This window comes from Schistocerca gregaria, chromosome 7 (genome assembly GCF_023897955.1).
Source record: "Schistocerca gregaria isolate iqSchGreg1 chromosome 7, iqSchGreg1.2, whole genome shotgun sequence".
NCBI classification, from domain to species: Eukaryota; Metazoa; Arthropoda; class Insecta; order Orthoptera; family Acrididae; genus Schistocerca; species Schistocerca gregaria.
This window is the reverse complement of record NC_064926.1, coordinates 459,772,665-459,796,835: the sequence shown is the minus strand read 5'-3', so window position 1 is coordinate 459,796,835 and position 24,171 is coordinate 459,772,665. Positions and strand designations below refer to the sequence as shown.

The window sequence follows — 24,171 nt, the reverse complement described above, 5'->3', positions numbered from 1 at the left end:
GGCCGAGACGTGTAAGCAATGGCACCCCATACCATCACGCCGGGTGATACGTCAGTATGGCGATGACGAATACACGCTTTCAATGCGCGTTCTCCTCGATGTCGCCAAACACGGTTGCGACCATCATGATGCTGTAAACAGAACCTGAATTCATCCGAAAAAATGACGTTTTGCGATTCGTGGACCCAGGTTCGTCGTTGAGTACAGCATCGCAGGCGCTCCCGTCTGTGATGCAACGGCAAGGGTAACCGCAGCCATGGTCTCCGAGCTGATAATCCGTGCTGCTGCAAACGTCGTCGAACTGTCTTGCAAACGTCCCCATCTGTTGACTCAGGGATCGAGACGTGGCTGCACGATCCGTTACAGCCATGTGGATAAGATGTCTGTCATCTCGACTACTAGTGATACGAGGCAGTTGAATCCAGCACTGCGTTCCGTATTACCCTCCTGAACCCACCGATTCCATATTGTGCTGAAAGTCATTGGATCTCGACCAACGCGAGCAGTAGTGTCGCGATACGATAAACCGCAATCGCGATAGGCTACAATCCGACCTTTATCAAAGTCGGAAACGTGATGGTACGCATTTCTGCTCCTTCAAATGGTTCAAATGGCTGTGAGCACTATGGGACTCAACTGTTGTGGTCATCAGTCCCCTAGAACTTAGAACTACTTAAACCTAACTAACCTAAGGACGTCACACACATCCGTCATGCCCGAGGCAGGATTCGAACCTGCGACAGTAGCAGTCGCATGGTTCCGGATTGCGCGCCTAGAACCGCAAGACCACTGCGGCCGGCATTTCTGCTCCTTACACGAGGCATCACAACAACGTTTCACCAGGCAATGCCGGTCAACTGCTGTTTGTGTATGAGAAATCGGTTGGAAACTTTCCCCATGTCAGCACGTTGTACGTTCGCCACCGGGGCCAACCTTGTGTGAATGCTCTGAAAACCTGATAATTTGCATATCACAGCATCTTCTTCTTGTCGGTTAAATTTCGCGTCTGTAGCACGTCATCTTCGTGGTGTAGCAATTTTAATGGCCAGTAGTGTACATACCACATCTACATCTACATCTACGTCCATACTCCGCAAGCCACCTGACGGTGTGTGGCGGAGAGTACCCTGAGTACCTCTATCGGTTCTCCCTTCTATTCCAGTCTCGTATTGTTCGTGGAAAGAAGGATTGTCGGTATGCTTCTGTGTGGGCTCTAATCTCTCTGATTTTATCCTCATGGTCTTCTCGCGAGATATACGTAGGAGGGAGCAATATAGTGCTTGACTCCTCGGTGAAGGTATGTTCTCGAAACTTCAACAAAAGCCCGTACCGAGCTACTGAGCGTCTCTCCTGCAGAGTCTTCCACTGTAGTTTATCTATCATCTCCGTAACGCTTTCGCGATTACTAAATGATCCTGTAACGAAGCGCGCTGCTCTCCGTTGGATCTTCTTTATCTCTTCTATCAACCCTATCTGGTGCGGATCCCACACTGTTGAGTAGTATTCAAGCAGTGGGCGAACAAGCGTACTGTAACGTACTTCCTTCGTTTTCGAATTGCATTTCCTTAGGATTCTTCCAATGAATCTCAGTCTGGCATCTGCTTTACCGACGATCAACTTTATATGATCATTCCATTTTAAATCACTCCTAATGCGTACTCCCAGATAATTTATGGAATTAACTGCTTCCAGTTGCTGACCTGCTATTTTGTAGCTAAATGATAAGGGATCTAACTTTCTATGTATTCGCAGCACATTACACATCCGGGTAACGCCGGGTAGGCAGCTATTTTTAATATGAAGTATTTCCTGCCTGCACAAATCTCAAACAGTTAAGCACATTGTGGGTATGAGATACATATTATGCAGTGTTACTATTATGTTTTGTGACTAAAAAACATAGTTTTTGAATATTTCAGTTTATATTGTAACAAATTGAGGTCTCTTTGCTCTAGCGCTTCCCCTATCGCCATGTAACGATGTGATGTACTTTGAATGAAATGTTAAATGACCTCTTAATGTTCAAAGTACCTAAATATATTTGTTCGTCTGTACAAAGCTTTCTGTGGGTGAATCACATATGAAGATGGTAACCATTTACCACTAGCGTATTGTGCTATGTTGATGTACTTGGTCAACCACGTAACATGTATGGTTTTCTGTCTTTGTATTCGGTATCACTGAAGTTGGTTCATCCCCCATTACGGTTTCGTAATTGCAATATAATCATTAATGCTTAAGTGCATGCCGAAGTTCTAAAGCAAGCTGGTTGACCAGGGGTAAGATAACATTAGTTTCGTGGCAGGGGAAGGGTGTTCTCAATTACAAAGAGATGCGGCAACGTAAAGTTTGGCGAGCAGGAAGGCAAGCAGTAGAAGCACTCGCCGTGTGCGGGCGGGCAGTATCTTGCTGAAATGTAAGCCTTGGATGCCTTACAACAAAGGACAAGAAAAAGGAGCGTAGAATATCGCCGACGTACCACTGTGCTGTAAGAGTACCGCGGATGGAAATCAAAGGAGTCATGCCGCCAAATGAAGTGGTAATACAGATCATCACTCGTGCTCGTCGGGTGGTATGGCGGGCGACATTCGTGCTGCGATCCCACAACTGTCTGGGGATACGTCTTCATCCTGAAAACCCAATGACTGGAGTAGAACTGTTTTCACTTAAGAGTCCCGCTTTGAACCGAGCGCCCATGATCAGCGAAGACGTGTCTGGGGACGCCCCGGACAGTGGTGGGGTACTAATCTGACAGTGCCTACCACGCGGCTCGGCAACTGGCAGTGATGGTGTGGGGTGCCATCTCATTTCATAGAGGACTCCTTTGATTGTCATCTGGGTCACTCTAACGACACGGCTATACGTCGACGATATTCTACGCCCCGGTTTGTTGCCCTTTGTGGTAAGTCGTCCTGAACTTACATTTCAGCAAGATAATGCCCTTCCGCACACGACGAGAGGTGCTGCTGCTTGTCTTTGTGCTTCTCAAGCCTTAACTTGGCCAGCAAGGTTGCCGGGTCTCTCCCTCAATTCACAACTTTTGGAGCATTATGGGCAGAGCCTTCCATCCACCCCGGGATTTTGACAATCTAACGTATCAATTTGGCACGATATCCCTCAGGAAGACACCCAACAACTGCCAGTCAATGGCAAGCCGAATAACTGTTTTCATAAGAGCGAGGATTGACCAACGCGTCATTGACTTGCTCGATTTGTGAAGCTCTTTATCTTGAATAAATCATTCAAGTTTTCAGAAATTTTAATCATTTGTTTGTCTGTAGATGAACATCGCATCTACCGATTTCCGTCCCATTCGGATAGCTGCTAAGGGGTGCGTTTTTTTTTTTTTCTTTGAGTGTACTTTCAGCAAAGTATTCATAACACTTAAATTTGTATTCATAATATTTGGGCAGAAACCAGATGGCAGTTATAAGAGTCGAGGGCCATGAAAATGAAGCAGTGGTTGGGAAGGGAGTGAGACAGGGTTGTAGCCTCTCCCCAATGTTATTCAATCTGTATATTGCGCAAGCAGTAAAGGAAACAAAATAAAAATTCGGAGTAGGTATTAAAATCCATGCAGAAGAAATAAAAACTTTGAGGTTCGCCGATGACATTGTAATTCTGTCAGAAACAGCAAAGGAGTTGAAAGAGCAATTGAATGGAATGGGCAGTGTCTTGAAAGGAGGATATAAGATGAACATCAACAAAAGCAAAACGAGGATAATGGAATGTAGTCGAATTAAGTCGGGTGATGCTGAGGGAATTAGATTAGGAAATGAGACACTTAAAGTAGTAAATGAGTTTTGCTATTTGGGGAGCAAAATAACTGATGATGGTCGAAGTAGAGAAGATATAAAATGTAGACTGGCAATGGCAAGGAAAGCGTTTCTGAAGAAGAGAAATTTGTTAACATCGAGTATAGATTTAAGTGTCAGGCAGTCGTTTCTGAAAGTATTTGTATGGAGTGTAGCCATGTACGGAAGTGAAACATGGACGATAAATAGTTTGGACAGGAAGAGAATAGAAGCTTTCGAAATGTGGTGCTATAGAAGAGTGCTGAAGATTTGATTGGTAGATCACGTAACTAATGAGGTGGTATAGAACAGAATTGGGGAGAAGAGGAGTTTGTGGCACAACTCGAAGAGAAGAAGGGACCGGTTGGTAGAACATGTTCTGAGGCATCAAGGGGTCACAAATTTAGCATTGGAGGGCAGCGTGGAGGGTAAAAATCGTAGAGGGAAACCAAGAGATGAATACACTAAGCAGATTCAGAGGGATGTAGGTTGCAGTAGGTACTGGGAGATGAAGAAACTTGCACAGGATGGGGTAGCATGGAGAGCTGCATCAAACCAGTCTCAGGACTGATGACCACAAGAACAATATTTGAGCAATTTCCTCTTTTTCAGAAATTCTTTTCGCTGTAGTAATCCTTCATTTTATATACTCCTTTACTTGGCACACTATCAGTTATTTTGTAGCTGAAATAGCTAGACTCATCTGCTTTTCGTGTCTCATTTATTTATCTGGTTCCTTCAGCATCACCTGATTTAATTTCGCCATATTCCCTTACACTAATTCTAATTTTGTTGTTGCTCATCTTATAACCTTTTTTCGAGCCACTATTCATTCCACTCAGCTGCTCTTCCGAGCCCTTCGCCATCTCTGGCAGGACTACGATACCATCGGCTAACCTCAAAGTTTTTATTTCTTCTCCTGAACTATAGTTCACTTTTAAAATTTCTCCTTGCTTTTCTTTACTGCTTGCCCAATGTCTAGATTGAATGTCATAGGCTTTCGGAACTCTCCTTTCAGCCATCCGCATACAGGAAATGTTATATTACAATTGGTTTTGGCAATTCATGTTGGACATTATTTTAAGTCGTATCCACGTATGATGTATCGTAGGATTAACAAAGGATTGATTTGATGTAAAACAGGATTTGCAATTAGAGTATACGAAGACGACTAAGCAAGTCGCACAGGGTACACAGTTGTAGTATATTATAGAAATTCTATTGGTAACGATAAGGAATGATAAATCACCTTTGGTACACATTTAAGATGATCCCCATTCACTCCACATTAATAATTAAATGAACAATAAAAAGTTATTTGTATGTCCTTTGAGAACTATTTTAAAAGCTACAGATAGATAATTGAATATTTGTGTAGGTGTGTAGGTACGAACTAGGTAGAAGAGAAAAAAAGTTTACAAGATCCAGAGTTGTGAATTATAGCCACACATGTAGACACTCCAGTATTAAGACACGTAGGCGTAGGAGGTACATAGTGCCATACATTTAAAGGCTGAGCGTTCCATACTCTGCACAGAAGCTCGTGGGAATATAGTCAGTTAATTGTGCTTTGGTCTTCCCCTGTCATTCTAAGTGCCAGGAACACTAGATTACCAGCGCGGAAGCTATATCTTGATGTTGGCACTGTTGACAAACTCGTACGGTAGCTTATACATTGCTACATGGGTGGAGGCTAACAAGCTTTGGAGGCTGCTTGGGAACTGATGACCAAGAGCTCCAATATTACTTGCAAGGACATTCGTGTGTTAGGTGTTTCGATGACATTGAAGAAATAAACAGTTTGGATATTCTTGCTCTCCGAAAATACACAGAGGTGTGGCGCTTAGGTTGAGCCGATGGAGGTGTTTGTTGAACTTCCAGTATTTAAATTTCAGCCTGTTATTAAACAACGTAGTCATGAAATTGTGGGATGAACTAGTGCGCAGAGACTGCATTTGATTTAACGCGTTCGCGACCATTCCTCTTGCCAGTCCGAGAACAACAGCTTTCTTAACGTGGGTATCATATCTGTGAGAAGGAGTCTGTTATATTTAACAGCTCCATTCAGAGCTGCCTGCTTTGCTGGCGCATCTACTTGTTCACTTGCAGGTATTCCAGAGTGGCCTTTCATCCATACCATCAAGATGTTGCGAAAGTTTCTCTGCACCCAAATTACAACGTCTGTAATTGCTCTATCTATGGGGTTGGTACAACCATTATAATGGTTTGCCGCGCGGTCTCGGGCCCTGCAGTCATGGACTGCGCTGCTGGTACCGGCGGAGGTTCGATTCCTCCCTCGGACATGGGTGTGTGTATTTGTCCTTACCATAATTTAGGTTAAGTAGTGTGTAAGCTTAGGGCCTGATGACCTTAGCAGTTAAGTCCCATAAGATTTCACCCACATTTGAACATATTATAATGGTCTCTTATCAGTTGTTTGGCTGACATACTATAGGAAATGATCACTCTTATGTCTGTTGTGGAAACCTATGCGAATAGCACGATTTCCAAAATGGCAATGCGTTCGGCTGTCATAATAATGGAGTGTGGGTCCAGCTTGAAGAGGTCCTGTTGTTTGCTTCGTGGTATCCGATAAGCGCTACGAGCGCCTTCAGTAGAGTAGGAGCCATCTGTACAGACCTCTCACGCATCGTGATAAGTGAGACAGGAATTCCACTGCTGTTGCGTTAGCTGAGTCCTGGTTTTGACACGTTATATTGATCCTGACATCAATATGCAGAGTCGACCTTTTGTATGGCCCGCTGTAGTGCGGTAGAACAGGACTTCTCTAAACCTAGTGCCTTACAGCTTCATCTCCATATATTCAGCCGCTATGGATGGAAGTTGCTTATTTATCCAACATCTTCGGCACACACAGTAGGATATTAATGCCTTGAGATTTTCGTCAAGGGGCTCTTATTCGACGAAATAGAACCACAGGAGGAATTTCTTGCAGAGAAATAGTCGTCGAAACTTCAACGCTGGTTCATTCGCTTCAGCCAGTAATGCACCCGTTGGACATTAATTCCCCACGTAAGGTTTCGATACTACATAGTGTCGACTCTTCGGAGCATGCTGTCTGATGCTGATCCATAGCATAGATGTCCGTAACCAAAGTGTGTCTTTACTAGGGACCGGTATAAACAGACTGCTGTCCGCCAATCACAGCCCACCATACTTCACTCGTACAACTGATGAAACTGCAAGCTTTCACACCTGGTAATGATGTGTCGGATATGACGAGCCCGTTTTAGCTTAGGATCGAATATCATCCCATTACACTGAGTTGTTTTCGCAAAAGTAAACGTATGTTGTGCTAGTTGCATTGTTTGGAGAAGTGGAATCCTATGGTGACTACATATCACTAGAGTGGACGTATGAGCGCGGTATGCGTTTTCAAACGACAGGACTGAAGAGTACTAGCTTCGGAACATATGCATGCGTCGTCTGCGTATTGTAATATTTGGATGTCACTGGCAAAGAGGTCAAGCAGCTCTGGAGTACAGATATTGAATAATAAGGGAGACAAGACTGATTGCTGAAGCAGTCTAAGCAGTCTTCTGCTAGTTTATCTGTGTCCCAATGTAGTTCCGTGTTGCAAAATGATTGTCTTGTTATCGAACAGAAAGCTTACAACGTTAGGCACGAATGATTTTGGAACCTGGAGTTTTTTCAATTTTTTTCCCCTGAGACTGACAAGACATTGCCGTACGCTTTAACAAAGTCTCTGAACGCAACTATCATATAGGTTGTTATTCCGAGAGAAATTTAGTTGTACGTCAGTAACTAACCATTAAAAGATTTCAGTCGTCACTTCTCCTTTTCGAAATCCAAGTTGGTTTTCCGGTAATACTTTCCTTTTTTCACACGGTCATTCTAAGCGTTGCTTAATAATCCTTTACATTACCTTCGCCGAGCATGACAGTAATGTGACAGGCCGATATGACTCGGGTTTATCACATCTTTTTGCCGATTTTTGGACGGGAACGACATGACATATCTATAGCAAGTCGATTTGGGTCTTTTGTGTGCATACACTATTGTAAATTTTGAGCAGCAGCAGTTCCCCTTTGTGTAGGATGTGACGTAGCATTGGACAGTCAATGTAATCTGGGCCAGGTGCAATTCATGTCCTTCGACACTTACAGCTGCAGTCCGGTGTCTGCACATATTGCTGATAACATTTGGATCCCCGTATTTTACCTCTAGTGTCTGCAGGATGTCAAAGCAGCAATGTCAGCCACTTTCTCTGAATCTACTGAAAGGCGTAGATTCAGTAGTGATTCACTTCTTCCTACATTCCTCTGGAACCCGAACTAATCGTCCCCAAGATCGCTTTCTACTATTTTTTTCCTGTTCGCAGACCAGAAGCTGTTCAATTTATTGGAACAAGATGATCATCTATTTCAACAGTGAAACTTTCTGGCAGATTAAAACTCTGTGCCGGACCGTCGCTCCGGACTCGCTCACTTCAATCTTCGTCCCCCACACTCTGCCTTCCTTCTCTGAACATGCAACACCAGCCAATTCAGGGTGAAAGGATATCAATGATAAGATTTGCTGACGACGTTGCTATGCTCAGAGAAAGTTGAGAAAAATCGCAGGGTCTGTTTTATGGAATGAACAGTTCTAATGGTAAATAATAGAAGAAATACGAAAGTAATGAGAAATAGCAGAAATGACAACAGCGAGAATCTTAACAGAAAAATTGGCGGTCACAAAGTAGATGAAGTTAAGAATTCTGCTGTCTAGGCAGTAAAATAAATCACACTAGCATAGACAAAAGGGTCATTCCTGGCCAAGAGAATTCTGCTAGTATCAAACATAGGCCTTAATTTGAGGAAGAAATTTGTGAGAATGTATTTTCGAGGCACAGCGTTGTATGTTGGTGAATCGTGGACTGTAGGAAAGCCGAAATGGAAGAAAACCGCAGCATTTGAGATGTGGTGCAGCAGAAGAATATTGAAAATTAGATGGACTGTCACGGTAAGGAGTGAGGAGGTTCCTGCCAGAATCGGCGGTGAAAGGAATATATGGAGAAGCGCTGACAAGGAGAAGGAAGAGGTTGACAGGACATCTGTTAAGATATCAGGGAGTAAGTTCCATAGTGCTAGAAGGAGATGGAGAGAGTAAAATCTTAAGGGGAAGACAGTGTTTCGTACACGTCTAGCAAATGATTGAGGACACAGTTTTCAAGTGATACTCTGAGATGAAAAGTTTGGCACATCAGGAAAATTCGAGGTGGGCCGCATCAAACTCAAGGGGAAAAAAGAAGACATCTAGACTTCTTCACCATACGCGGTCTGGAGGCATTTATGACAGACGGACATAGTAGTACCACGTGCCCATTCTTACCGGATAAAAGCACCCACTTCCATCGGCGACTACGTAATCTGTACAGACCCGTCTGCCATCGTGATATGTACTCACTAACCTTGGACACGCTGGTCTTCTGTAACTCTCTCTTCTTCAACATTCTGCGCATGCGTCATTCCTCCTCACGCCCCTTCCATAGTTGAACCAGCAACGGATGTGGATCCCTATGGTGTCTGTTTGTGTCTGCTGGTGTACCATCTTTTGTTTCAGAAACAATGACGAAATTTACTTTCGGTGCGTCAGTCGTAAAAGTCCAGTATGTTTCCATTAAATGAAACAGAATGTTTGTACATTCAGAAAATTCTTCGAGGCTGTGAACCTTCAAATGAATCCCTCCACAATCCCAGTTTGTTCTCCGTTTCTAATGACAACATCGTTAAGAGAAGATGGAACATTAATTTTCCTTAGAATTATATATTAATACCTTCAGCTGCTGACAGGCGTTGATATATATCAACGGGGACAGGTGAAAATGTGTACCCCGACCGGGACTCGAACCCGGGATCTCCTACTTACATGGCAGACGCTCTATCCAGTTGAGCCACCGAGGGCACAGAAAATAGTGCGGCTGCAGGGACTGTCTCGCCCACGCTACTCGCGAGACTCACATTCTCACCTTATATGTCCACACACTACATTCGTAGTCTCCCTACCTAACGCACTCATTACTCGTGGAAGACAGTCTTACCAAGTCCCGTAAGGGTTCGTGTAATATGTGTGCAGCCGCTCAGAAGCAGGAGGTCATGGCCGATATTGCCAGAACTATATACTTATACGGATATGGTGTCTGTTCTTTCCGACATGTCCGAAAGAACAGACGCCACTGATGACCTGCAGCCGTCTAGAACGAAATTAGAATCATATATTAATACCTTCAGCAGCTGACGGGTGTCGATAAATATCAACGGGGACAGGTGAAAATGTGTGCCCCGACCGGGACTGGAGTGCAGGGACACTACGAATGTAGTGTGTGTGGACATACAAGGTGACAATGTGGGGAGGCGTGCACGAGATAGTCCGTGCAGTCACACTCTCCGCTGTGCCCTCAGTGGCTCAGATGCATACAGCGTCTGCCATGTAAGCGGGAGATCCCGGGTTCGAGTCGCGATCGGGGCACACATTTTCACATGTCCCCGTTGATATACAGAGTGTTACAAAAAGGTACTGCCAAACTTTCAGGAAACATTCCCCTCACACAAAGAAAGAAAATATGCTATGTGGACATGTGTCCGGAAGCGCTTACTTTCCATGTTAGAGCTCATTTTATTACTTCTCTTCAAATCACATTAATCATGGAAACACACAGCAACAGAACGTACCAGCGTGACTTCAAACACTTTGTTACAGGAAATGTTCAAAATGTCCTCCGTTAGCGAGGATACATGCACCCACCCTCCGTCGCATGGAATCCTTGATGCGCTGATGCAGCCCTGGAGAATGGCGTATTGTATCACAGCCGTCCACAATACGAGCACGAAGAGTCTCTACATTTGGTACCGGGGTTGCGTAGACAAGAGCTTCCAAATGCCCCCATAAATGGAAGTCAAGAGGGTTGAGGTCAGGAGAGCGTGGAGGCCATGGAATTGGTCCGCCTCCAGCAATCCATCGGTCACCGAATCCGTTGTTGACAAGCGTACAAACATTTCGACCGAAAGTGCAGGAGTTCCATCGTGCATGAACCACATGTTGTGTGGTACTTGTAAAGGTACCTGTTGTAGCATCACAGGTAGAGTATCCCATATGAAATCATGATAACGTGCTGCATTGAGCGTAGGTGGAAGTACATGGTACACAATCAAGTCATCACCGACAATGCCTGCCCAAACGTTCACTGAAAATCTGTGTTGATTACGTGATTGCACAACTGCGTGCGGATTCTCGTCAGCCCACACATGTTATTTGTGAAAATTTACAATTTGAACACTTTGGAATGAAGCCTCATCCGTAAAGAGAACATTTGCACTGAAATGAGGATTGACACATTGTTGGATGAACCATTCGCAGAAGTGTACACGTGGAGGCCAATCAGCTGCTAATAACGTCTGCACAGGCTGTACGTGGTACGGAAACAACTGGTTCTCCCGTAGCACTCTCCATACAGTGACATGGTCAACGTTACCTTGTACAGCAGCAACTTCTCTGACGCTGACATTAGGGTTATCGTCAACTACACGAAGAATTGCCTCGCCCATTGCAGGTGTCCTCTTCGTTATACGTCTTCCCCAGTCACGAGTCATAGGCTGGAATGTTCCGTACTCCCTAAGACGCCGATCAATTGCTTCGAACGTCTTTCTGTCGGGACACCTCTGTTCTGGAAATCTGTCTCGATACAAACGTACCGCGCCACGGCTATTGACCCGTGCTAATCCACACATCAAATGGGCACCTGCCAACTCCGGATTTGTAAACATTGCACTGACTGCAAAACCATGTTCGCGATGAACACTAACCTGTTGATGCTACGTACTGATGTGTTTGGTGCTAGTACTGTAGAGCAATAAGTCGCATGTCAACACAAGCACCGAAGTCAACATTACCTTCCTTCAATTGGGCCAACAGGCGGTGAATCGAGGAAGTACAGTACATACTGACGAAACTAAAATGAGCTCTAACATGGAAATTAAGCGTTTGCGGACACATGTCCACATAACATCTTTTCTTTATTTGTGTGTGAGGAATGTTTCCTGAAAGTTTGACCGTACCTTTTTGTAACACCCTGCATATCAACGCCTGTCAGCAACTGAAGGTATTAATATATTATTCTAATTTCGCTCTAGACGTCTGCAGGTCATCAGTGGTGTCTGTTCTTTCGGACATGTCTGAAAGTACTGACACCATATCCATATAAGTATATTTAATTTTGTTTCGTCACATTAATGCCAGGAAGAGAAGGTCTCTACGAGCCCATTCGGCTCGAGTTAAGTTTGGTTTCTGTATCGAACCGTACGAGGGCACTTTGGGAGAGCCGCTCGGCTTCTCCGGCGGAGCGCGGAGTGGCCACTTGACGGAAGTGGGTGTCGGGTTTCTGGCAGGCAGCAGGCAGGCGCGCGCGGGCGGCGGCGCTGAGCGGTCTGACTGATGGAGCCGTCAGCGGCGCGACAGGTGCGGCGCGCAGGAAGCGACCGGCCGCCGGCTAAATGCAGACTCCCGCCTGGCCCGTTGTCCGCCGGCCGCGGAGCAGCGGGCGGCTTCCGTTCGCGTGGGCGGCGCGCCGCCCTGCTCTGCTCCCCGACGCCCACCTGCTGTCACCGCGGCGCCGACTCGCTCCCACCACCATAGACCATTTGTAACTTGTTACAAAAGCACGAGGGCCAGTGGTCGCGGACTTTATTCCAACCATTCGCTATGTATTTCAATCTAAAGCTCATATTCAAACAAATACACTACTGGCCATTAAAATTGCTACACCACCAAGATGACGTGCTACAGACGCGAAATTTAACCGACAGGAAGAAGATGCTGTGTTATGCAAATAATTCGCTTTTCAGAGCATTCACACAAGGTTGGCCCCGGTGGCGACACTTACAACGTGCTCCCACGAGGAAAGTTTCCAACCGATTTCTCATACACAAACAGCAGATGACCGGCGTTGCCTGGTGAAACGTTGTTGTGATGCCTCGTGAAAGGAGGAAAGATGCTTACCATCACGTTTCCGACTTTGATAAAGGACGGACTGTAGCCCATCACGACTGCGGTCTATCGTATCGCGAAATTGCTGCTCCCGTTGGTCGAGATTCGATGACTGTTAGCAGAATATGGAATCGGTGGGTTCAGGAGGGTAATACGGAACGCCGTGCTGCATCCCAACGGCCTCCTATCACTAGCAGTCGAGATGACAGGCATCTTATTCGCATGGCTGTAACGGATCGTGCAGCCACGTCTCGATCCCTGAGTCAACAGATGGGGACGTTTGCAAGACAACAACCATCTGCACGAACAGTTCGACGACGTTTGCAGCAGCATGGACTATCAGCTCGGAGATCATGGCTGCGGTTACCCTTGACGCTGCATCACAGACAGGAGCGCCTGCGATGGTGTATTCAACGACGAACCTGGGTGCAGGAATGACAAAACGTAATTTTTTCGGATGAATGCAAGTTATGTTTACAGCATCATGATGGTCGCATTCGTGTTTGGCGACATTGCGGTGAACGCATATTGGAAGCGTGTATTCGTCATCGCCATACTGGCGTATCACCCGGCGTGATGGTATGGGGTGCCATTGGTTACACGTCTTGGTCACCTCTTGTTCGCACTGACGGCACTTTGAACAGTGGACCTTACATTTCAGGTGTGTTATGACCCATGGCTCTATCCATCATTCGACCCCTAGGAAACCCTACATTTCAGCAGGATAATGCACGACCGCATGTTGCAGGTCCTGTACGGTCCTTTCTGGATACAGAAAATGTTCGACTGCTGCCCTGGCCACCACATTCTCCAGATCTCTCACCAATTGAAAACGTCTGGTCAATGGTGGCCGAGCAAGTGGCTCGTCATAATACGCAAGTCGCTACCCTTGATGAACTGTGGTATTGTGTTGAAGCTGCATGGGCAGCTGTACCTCTACACGCCATCAAGCTCTGTTTGACTCAATGCGCAGGCGTATCAAGGCCGTTATTACGCTCAGAAGTGGTTGTTCTGAGTACTGATTTCTCATGATCTATGCAGCCAAATTGCCTGAAAATGAAATGACATGTCAGTACTAGTATAATATATTTGTCCAATGAATACCCGTTTATCATCTGCATTTCGTCTAGGTGTAGCAATTTTAATGGCAAGTAGTGTATTAAGACCACATTATCCACCAATCAGTTTTTTAGTTGCCTTGTAGCCCATTGTCAATACAGAATTTCCGTAATTTCAATAATATTCCGCACTGGCTGTAGCAACTTGCATTAAAAATCCCTTTATTGTGCTTAGCGACCCTCCCGGGTTCGCACAGGTAGCACTAACAGCGAACCCCTTGTGTGCAGTGTGGCAATAGCCAATGGTGTTTACAGCATCGACGCTCCACATATTGTATACCACGCAACCACAATGTTGGCTGCTAATGTCAACAGAAGAAAACGATTTATTGACATATAGTCAGCACGGTTTCAGAAAATATCGTTCTTGTGAAACACAACTATCTCTTTCTACTCGTGAGGTAATTCGTGCTATTGATTCCAGACTTTTAGATTTCCAGAAGGCTTTCGTCACTGTTCCTCACAAGCGTCTTCTAATCGAACTGCGTGCCTACGGAGTATCACCTCAGTTGTGCGATTCGATTCGTGATTTCCTGTCAGAAAGGTTACAGTTCGTAGTAATAGACGGAAAGTCATCGAGTAAAACTGAAGTAATATCCGGCGTTCTCCAAGGAAGTGTTACACTCCCTCTATTGTTCCTGATCTATATTAACGACATAGGAGGCAATCTGAATAGTCGTCTTAGATTGTTTGCAGATAACGCTGTCATTTACCGTCTTGTAAAAACGTCAGATGATCAAAACGACTAGCAAAATGATTTAGATAAGATATCTGTATGGTATGAAAACTGGCAACTGGCCCTGAATAAAGAAAAGTGCGAAGTTATTCACATGAATACTAAATGAAATCAGCTAAATTTCGATTACCCGATAAGTCATACAAATCTCAGAGTTGTAAATTAAACTACATACTTAGGGATTACAATTACAAACAACCTAAATTGCAACGATCACATAGATAATATTGTGGGTAGAGCAAACCAAAGACTGCGATTCATTGGCAGAACACTTAGAAGGTGAAACAGGTCTACTAAAGAGACTGCTTACACAGCGCTTGTCCGCCCTATTCTGGCGTAGCTGTACGGTATGGGATCCGCATCAGGTGGGACTGACGGATGACATCGAAAAAGTACAAAGAAGGGCAGCTCGTTTTGTATTATTGCGAAATAGGGAAGACAGTGTCACAGACATGATATGTGAATTGGAGTGACAATCATTAAAACAAAGGCATTTTTCTTTGCGACGAGATCTTCTCATGAAATTTCAATCACCAGTTTTCTCCTCCGATTGCGAAATTACTTTGTTGGCACCCACCTACACAGGGAGAAATGATCATCACGATAAAATAAGAGAAATCAGGGCACGCACGGAAAAATTTAAATACTCGTTTTTCCCGCGTGCCGTTCGAGAGTGGAACGGTAGAGAGACAGCATGAAGGTGATTCATTGAACCCTCCGCCAGGCACTTTATTGTGAATAGCAGAGTAATCACGTAGATGTAGATGTAGACACGGTGCGGGACTGGAGGTACCCAATGGTGAGCACAGCTTGACTCCACGGAGCATAGTACACCTATACTACTTCAGCCAGCCTGAAGACACATATCGCTCTAATCTCAGTCTTAAGCTACCGACCACACTCACTGACTGCCCAGCGTCCAGTGCTTAAGCACCCCCGAGAACGACGAATCTCCGCAGGTAGCCAGAAAGACCAAAGGGATTGCTTCCGGTACCAACCTACCGACTGTTGATAGGGACAACGCAGAAGGCTCCAACCCCTTTGCTTTGAATGAACACCCAAAGCTGGCCAGACTGATAGTAGCAGACAGCAAGTTCCATACTACTAGCTATCAATGGAAACACGAAAAATACATTTATATGTACTTTCACAAAGGCGGTAATGAGATGGATGGAAATCTAGGAGCATAAAATATATTCAATGCAAATGTAATTGAGGGCTTGCATGTGAACAATTAGGTAATTTAAAAACTTTTGCAGCGATGAAGTACTCAGAGACCTTTCAAGTGTATATGGAGTACATAAAATGATTACGTTTAGATATCGATAGCATAAGCGGTTCTGCCGGCCGGGATGTCCGAGCGGTTCTAGGCGCTACAGTCTGGAACCGCGCGATCGCTACGTCGCAGGTTGGAATCCTGCTTCGGGCATGGATTTGTGTGAAATCCTTAGGTTAGTTAGGTTTAATTAGTTCTAAGTTCTAGGGGACTGATGACCTCATCAGGTAAGTCCCATAGCGCTCAGAGCTATTTGAACCGTAAGCGGTTCTGAGGTACCAGGAATCTACTCAAGGTAAAACACTCATATTAATGGGTGGTGTAGCCCCCCACAAGCGGCAATGTAGGCGCTGATTCTGGCCTCCAGTCGAACGTACAGATGACGAATACTGTCCTGGTATGCGATATGCCACGTCTGCTCGACTTGTCCACGTAGTTCGGTAAGAACTGTTGATTGACAAGTCGCCCGAATCACTTCTCGTGCAATCATATCCCACACATGCTCGACTGGAGACAAGTCTGGATATCGTGCTGGAAATGGAAGCTGAGCGCGTTGAGTTTTACCGGCGGTGAGTGTGTGTGGGAGCACTATCCTGTTGGTACATCAGCTTCCTGTTGCAAGAATGGTAAAAGAACGGATTTAACAACATTCTACATGTACCAAGTGCTGGTTAGCGTCCGCTCCAGAAGCATCAAATGGTGAACGAGAGTTGTAGCTTATTGCGCCACTGACTAAGCCTGACGTGGAGCCTGTGTGTCTTGCACGAATGCACCCGATGAGGCAACACTCACCACGACTATGTCGTACGCCCAGTCGACCACCACTTGGGTGCAGGCAGAATCTGCTTCCATCGCTGAAGACCAGGGCGCGCCATTCCATCTTCTAAGTGGTCCTCTGACGACACCAGTCGAGCCGTGCGCGTCGACACTGGTGGGAGTGAAAGACGGGCTGTAAGTACGCGTACCCGTAGCCCTACGGCTAATAACTGGTTCGCTACAGTTCGTGTTGACACATATGGGCTCCCTGGCCACCTTCTCTGTGATCTGTTAGCTGTGTGATTGCCACAGCCGCCCTTACAATACGGTAAACCTGGCGGGCGCCTGTGCTGCGTGGACGTCTAGAAAGCTTTTGACACCGTTCCTCACAAGCGACTTCTAATCAAGCTGCGGAGCTATGGGGTATCGTCTCAGTTGTGCGACTGGATTCGTGATTTCCTGTCAGGAAGGTCGCAGTTCGTAGTAATAGACGGCAAATCATCGAGTAAAACTGAAGTGATATCAGGTGTTCCCCAGGGAAGCATCCTGGGACCTCTACTGTTCCTGATCTATATAAATGACCTGGGTGACATCTGAGCAGTTCTCTTAGACTGTTCGCAGATGATGCTGTAATTTACCGTCTAGTAAGGTCATCCGAAGACCAGTATCAGCTGCAAAGTGATTTAGAAAAGATTGCTGTATGGTGTGTCAGGTGGCAGTTGACGCTAAATAACGAAAAGTGTGAGATGATCCACATGAGTTCCAAAAGAAATCCGTTGGAATTCGATTACTCGATAAATAGTACAATTCTCAAGGCTGTCAATTCAACTAAGTACCTGGGTGTTAAAACTACGAACAACTTCAGTTGGAAGGACCACATAGATAATATTGTCGGGAAGGCGAGCCAAAGGTTGCGTTTCATTGGCAGGACACTTAGAAGATGCAACAAGTCCACTAAAGAGACAGCTTACACTACACTCGTTCGTCCTCTGTTAGAATATTGCTGCGCGGTGTGGGATCCTTACCAGGTGGGATTGACGGAGGACATAGAGAGGGTGCAAAGAAGGGCAGCTCGTTTTGTATTATCGCGTTATAGGGGAGAGAGTGTGGCAGATATGATACACGAGTTGGGATGAAAGTCATTACAGCATAGACGTTTTTCGTCGCGGCGAGACCTTTTTACGAAATTTCAGTCACCAACTTTCTCTTCCGAATGCGAAAATATTTTGTTGAGCCCAACCTACATAGGTAGGAATGATCATCAAAATAAAATAAGAGAAATCAGAGCTCGAACAGAAAGGTTTAGGTGTTCGTTTTTCCCGCTCGCTGTTCGGGAGTGGAATAGTAGAGAGACAGTATGATTGTGGTTCGATGAACCCTCTGCCAAGCACTTAAATGTGAATTGCAGAGTAGTCATGTAGATGTAGATGTAGAACCTCGTATACAGGTATCTGAATGTCCATGTGACCACTGATAGCAGCAGCGTTGCACAATTGACACAGCACGCCCAATTTCTGTGGAGAGGACCATCCCACCACTCGGAAGGCCACAGTTTGAGCTCTTCAAAACTCGTTCAGTTGGCTGTATGAAGCGGGAGTGAGTGTCCATGGCGTCGTTGCCTGCGTGCTTCACACGTTTACCCCTCAACGAGCCTTCTGGCTGTGAGCATTCCCCATTAAGACACAGATGGCGGTCTGGTAGCTATAACACTGCGATATCTGTTGGCGAACGAGGCTGAAACCATTATCACCACATCTACAACCCCCGACATCCTATAAAAATCGACGTCGTCTTCCCAGGTGTACTAATTTTTCTCCGGCAGTCTATGTACTGTAATTGTTCAGCGCGAGGTGATCCAGCGTGTTTGTCCTAAACTGCACTAACGGCGTTGAGGGCCATTACTTGTTCTCATGCCACACGATGTAACAGCTGAAAGAAAGCAGCTTGTAAATAAATAAGAAATGCGCACATGAAAGTTAGGGCAACGGCCTTGGCGCAGTGGATATACCGGTTCCCGTGAGATCATCGAAGTTAAGAGCTGTTGGGCGTGGCCGGCATTTGGATGGGTGACCATCCATCCGCTATTCGCTGTCGCCATTTTTCGGGGTGCACTCAGCCTCATGTTGCAAATTGAGGAGCTACTGGACCGAATAGCAACGGCTTCGGTCAAGAATACCATCATAATGACCGGGAGAGGGGTGTGCTGACCCCACGCCCCTCCTATCCGCATCCTCCGCTGAGGATGACACGGCGGTCGGATAATCTCGGTAGACCACTCGTGGCCTGAAGACGGAGTGTACATGAAAGTTAATGTCTTGTCTATGCCATTGCAAAGAAAATAAATGGCAACGTCAAGTCAGAGGTTGACCTAAGGATCACTCTCCTGCATCTAAATCTACATCTACATAGATACTCTGCCAATCAAATTTAAGTACCTGGCAGGGGGCTCATCGAACCACCTTCACAAAAATTCTCTATTATTCCAATCTGGTACAGCTCGCGGTGGAAACGAACACCTATATTGTTCCGCGCGAGCTCTGATTTCCCTTATTTTATTACGGTGGTCGTTTCCCCCTATACAGATCGGCGTCAACAAAATATTTTCGCATTTGGAGGAGAAAGTTGGTGATGAAATTTTATGAGAAGACTCCGTCGCAACGAAAAGCGCCTTTCCTTTAATGATGCCCAGCCTAAATCCTGTATCAATTCAGTGACACTCCCCCTATTTCGCGATAGTAAAAGCGCTGCCTTTCCTTTAACTTTCTCTATCTACTCCGTCAATCTTATCTGGTAAGGATCGCACACCGCGCGGCAGTGTTCTAAAAGAGGACGGAGAAGCGTAGGATAGGCAGTCTTTTTAGTAGATCTGTTACATTTTCTAAGTGTTCTGCCAATAAGCACAATCTTTGGTTAGCCTTCTGTCTGTTCCTTTCAGTTTAAGTTGTTCGTAATTGTTATTCCTAAGTATTTAGTTGAATTTACGGCTTTTAGATTCGACTGATTTATCGTGTAACCGAAGTTTAACGGATTCCTTTTAAAATAGTTCAAATGGCTCAGGCAACTATGGGACTCAACTGCTATGGTCATTACTCCCCTAGAACTTAGAACTACTTAAACCTAACTAACCTAAGGACATCACACACATCCATGCCCGAGGCAGGATTCGAACCTGCGACCGTAGCAGTCGCGCGGTTCAGGACTGCGCGCCTAGAACCGCGAGACCACCGCGGCTGGCGGATTCCTTTTAGCACTCATGTAGATGACCTCACACTTTACGTTATTTAGGGTCTGTTGCCAATTTTTACACCATGCAGATACCTCTTCTAAATCGTTTTGTAATTTGTTTTGATCTCCTGATGACTTTACTAGCCGATAAACGACAGCGTCATCTACAAACAACCTAAGTCGGCTGCTCATATTGTCTCCAAATCTTTTATATAGATAAGGAACAGCAAAGGGCCTATAACAATATCTTGGAGAACGCCAGAAATCACTTATGTCTTACTCGATGACTTTCTGTCAGTTACTACAAATTGTGACCTCTCTGACAGGAAATCACGAATCCAGTCACATAACTGAGACGATATTCCATAAGCACGCAGTTTCACTACAAGCCGCTTGTGTGGTACAGTGTCAAAAGCCTTCTAGAAATCTAGAAATGTGGAATCAATCTGAAATCCCTTGTCAATAGCTCTCAACAACTCGAGTGAGTAAAGAGCTAGTTGTGTTTCACAAGAACGATGTTTTCTAAATCCGTATTCCCTGCGTGTCAATAGATCGTTTTCTTCGAGATAATTCGTAATGTTCGGACACAGTATATGTTCCAGAATCCTGCTGCATATCGACATTAATGATATGGGCCTGTAATTTATTGGATTACCCCTACTACCTTCCTTGAATATTGGTGTGACCTATGCAACTTTCCAGTCTTTGGGTACGGTTCTTTCGTCAATCGAACGGTTGTATATGATTGTTAAGTATGGAGCTATTGTATCAGCATACTCTGAAAGGAACCTAACTGGTATACAGTGTGATGAATGAGTGGAGTGGCTGCTGGTCTTAACTGAGATGTAGTGAAGGAGCGCGGTTTGAAGTCTCCTGCAAACCAGATTCACACTCGTGATACTCTTTAGTACAGAGTGATTGTAAATTTACGGCAGTGCAATAATTTTAACCTAAGCGGCTCACCAATGCACTTTCTTAGGGCATTAATATATCGAATATCAGCTTACGATTGTTTGAGCATAAAAAATTTAGGATTAACCTAGGCAGATTTTGACAGTTCTGGGTATTTTATTTTGCAACGTATTCGTCAAGCGGAATAGTAATGGTAGACTCTGACGCGTGTACTTGCACTCAACGGTCATTGAATATAATATCACCGCACTTTCTTAGCCGTTATCAATGATAAAACAGTGACGAAAAATCACCTTCCTCCTATTCTTCATTACTGAATCGTTACGATACGTTCTAATTTTTTAGCCAATAGTATCTACAGAGAAACTGTCACTTTATAGATATTTGTAATTATTCTTTTATGTTAACAGATTCACAGATGTTTAGTGAACCACCTCATGACACTAATCGTTTCATCATTAAATCAGTGATATCTATGCTTCGTAGAGAGGAGTACATGTATCGTAACGTTTGCATTCACTTTCTGCTCTATTAACATTCGAATCTCTTTGGGTTTTGAAATATGTCCTATGTGAACGAAGTTGTCCTGTATTTTCTTGCCTGCACAACGTCAGTAGCATTAAAACAGTTAAAACTAATGTAGGAATCCGACTCTAAGATTCCCCTTGATATCGCAGAAATCGAAGGAAAGCAATGAAAACTCTTTAAATTTAGACCTAATATTAACCGCAGTTTTTTCATCAAACCCTGTTCGTCAAACTATGTCTCACCAGCAACTTTATTTAATGTCATGAATAACAATCCTGGCTTTATGAACAATAACATTCTCGTACTGATTCCTAAAATGTTATCTTCATCACTACCGTCATACGTACACACCTTTTCAGCAACAGTGCCAGGCGGCTGATATATCTAACTAAATTTCATTCCAGTTGATTTGTAAATGAGACATCACAAAGAAGGTGAAATGGTTCGCCTTAGATATAATTAAACCGAGTTAGCGAAACCCTCCATCTCCAGAAGCGTATAGTACTTCCTTTCAAAACTAGGAAGAAGTCGACTTACACTAGTAGTCAGCCGTGTTGAAACGTCTTGCTGAGGAGCGGTCGCTTCAAACGACTCCAAAAGTAAGAAAGACTGGATGACGGCAACTGATACATGTGCTCATTGTCATGAACTACATCGAATTAGTGAGATACAATAATTCGACAGCTCTAGTGCAGTGCATTGCCTTCTGGATATGCACGTTTCGAATGGGGAGCTGCAGGTAGAGATGTGGTAGTCATGAGTTACTACCGGGTCCAGCATCGTTCGCGTGTGTAGAATCATAAGGAGACGCGTTCGCTATACGAGAATTCCACAATCGTACAGCGATGGATGACAAATGGCTGATGATAATGATCACACAGGCACGAGGTAATCCTCTATCGTTACCTGCGGCTGTTGCTCAGCGATTCTGTGTAATTTGCTCTGCGGTACTTCTTTCTATGTTACAATCCGTGCCATATGAATGACTGCGTCCATTCTGAGCTGAAGTGCGCTCTGTGTACAACGCCGGGCATCTAAGCGCGGTCAGGTTACAACGGTTGGCTAGAATTAATGGACCGAGTTGCCTTCATGTGAACTCGAAAACATTTCCATAATCCCTTGAAAGAGGCATAAAATGGCCGGCCCACACACTGAACAGTAAATCATCTGGCTTCTTCCTTTGGTTTTTGTATGTTCATCCTTCTGACAGGAGGTTTGACGGACTTTGACTGTTAACTTGTGTAATGAAATGGAACACCTGCAGCCGTCCTTACGGTGTTATTTATTATTTGGCTACCAATTTCGGTGCTACAGCAGTCCTTAACTGACGGTGAGGGGATTAACTCCAGTCGTCTACATCGTTCATCAGTGGCCAACATCTAAGAACTGGTTTTCGCAATGTAGCGGTAACAACGATGTTGTGTCCCCATGGGATGTATGGTTGGAGACACGACATCGTTGTTACAGGTAGTCTGCTACAACCGGTTCATAAATGTTGGCCACTGATGAATCGTGTAGACGACTGGAGCTAACCCCTTCAACGTCAGTTAAGGCCTGAAGATGGTGTGCTGAAGCACCGAAAATGTTAGCCAAATAATAAATAACATCGTAAGGACGTCTGTAAGTGTTACATTTTATTATATCTTTCTTTGGCGTTTCCTCAAAGAAAAAAAAAACAGAGATATTTAGATTTAGCAGCTTGATGGCGACGAAGGCGGGAAAGAAAGTCAGTCATGTCCCTTTCAAAATGATTTATCTAATGGACTTCGGCAAGCAACGGAAAATTTACATCTAGGTGGCCTATTGAAGATGTGATAGTTGCTTCTAACGAACACAGGAAAAGTCCCTTACCCAACCTCTCTCTATTCCTCAAAGGAAAGAGGTGCTCCAGAAACTGGAAAATGGAATGTGACTCATTAATTATGTTTTTATTTATTTATCGTATGGTTTTACATGTACACAAAAGTATCTACAATCAATTGGAAATGTCCGAATGTGGCAACCAGTCAAGAGCACTTTGAGTCACTTGATGTAAAGTCCTCAGATCACCGCCAAAAACTCGAAGTGGGCACTCCTGAACAATATCATTTACTGTTTGCTCCTCCGTTCCGCAGTAACAGTCAGCAGATGGACGGAAACCCCACTTCTTCAAGGTGCACCCACATCTTCATTAGTCAGTCCTATTGCGGTTCAGCCTCGACTAGATTTGGCAATCTGATCCATGAACATGTCAAAGTGTCAACATCAGTTCACCTACGTGGTACCATGAACGTCTGAGACAAAAAAGTGAAAATGTTAATCATACGAAAGTGTATTTCGAAGCAGTGTTGTTTGCGTTTGTGTGAATTCTGCTCCTGTGTTGTCTCAGTTCAAGAAAAATGTGCATTTCATAGAAGAAATCGAGTAAGGTTACTTTCGGCCCCTTCTGTCAGTAAAGAAATCGAGTTGAGGAAATTTATGTTTGACGCACAGAGGGTTAAAAAAAAGGAAACAGCAAAAACTTGGTATATTACCATATCTAATAAGGTGTAGGACAAATGTTGGCTTTTAAAATTGTTTTCAGTTGTCTCGGAATGAATAAATACAGGTCCTGTATGGTTTTAAGGGGAATCTTATATCATTCTTCCTGCAAAATACGAGTAGTGGCACGTTAAGGTAACAATGACGGAGGTGTAGCGGCCATGCACCCATCTCTCCAATGTAGATCACAAAGGCTCAATAATATTGAGATCTGCTGACTGGTGGCCAGGAGAACCGCGAAAACTCATTGTCGTACTCACAACACCAGCCGTGGATGATGCGTGCTGTGTGAGTGGGGGC

At 44.7% G+C, this 24,171-nt stretch overlaps 1 non-coding gene across 1 annotated transcript; it reads right to left on the bottom strand.

Moving 5' to 3' along the window:
* Positions 1-9,647: 9,647 nt before the first annotated feature.
* Positions 9,648-9,722, bottom strand: Trnat-ugu (transfer RNA threonine (anticodon UGU)). Its single transcript has one exon. It is a non-coding gene; the product is annotated as a tRNA-Thr (tRNA).
* Between the last annotated feature and the right edge of the window lie 14,449 nt (positions 9,723-24,171).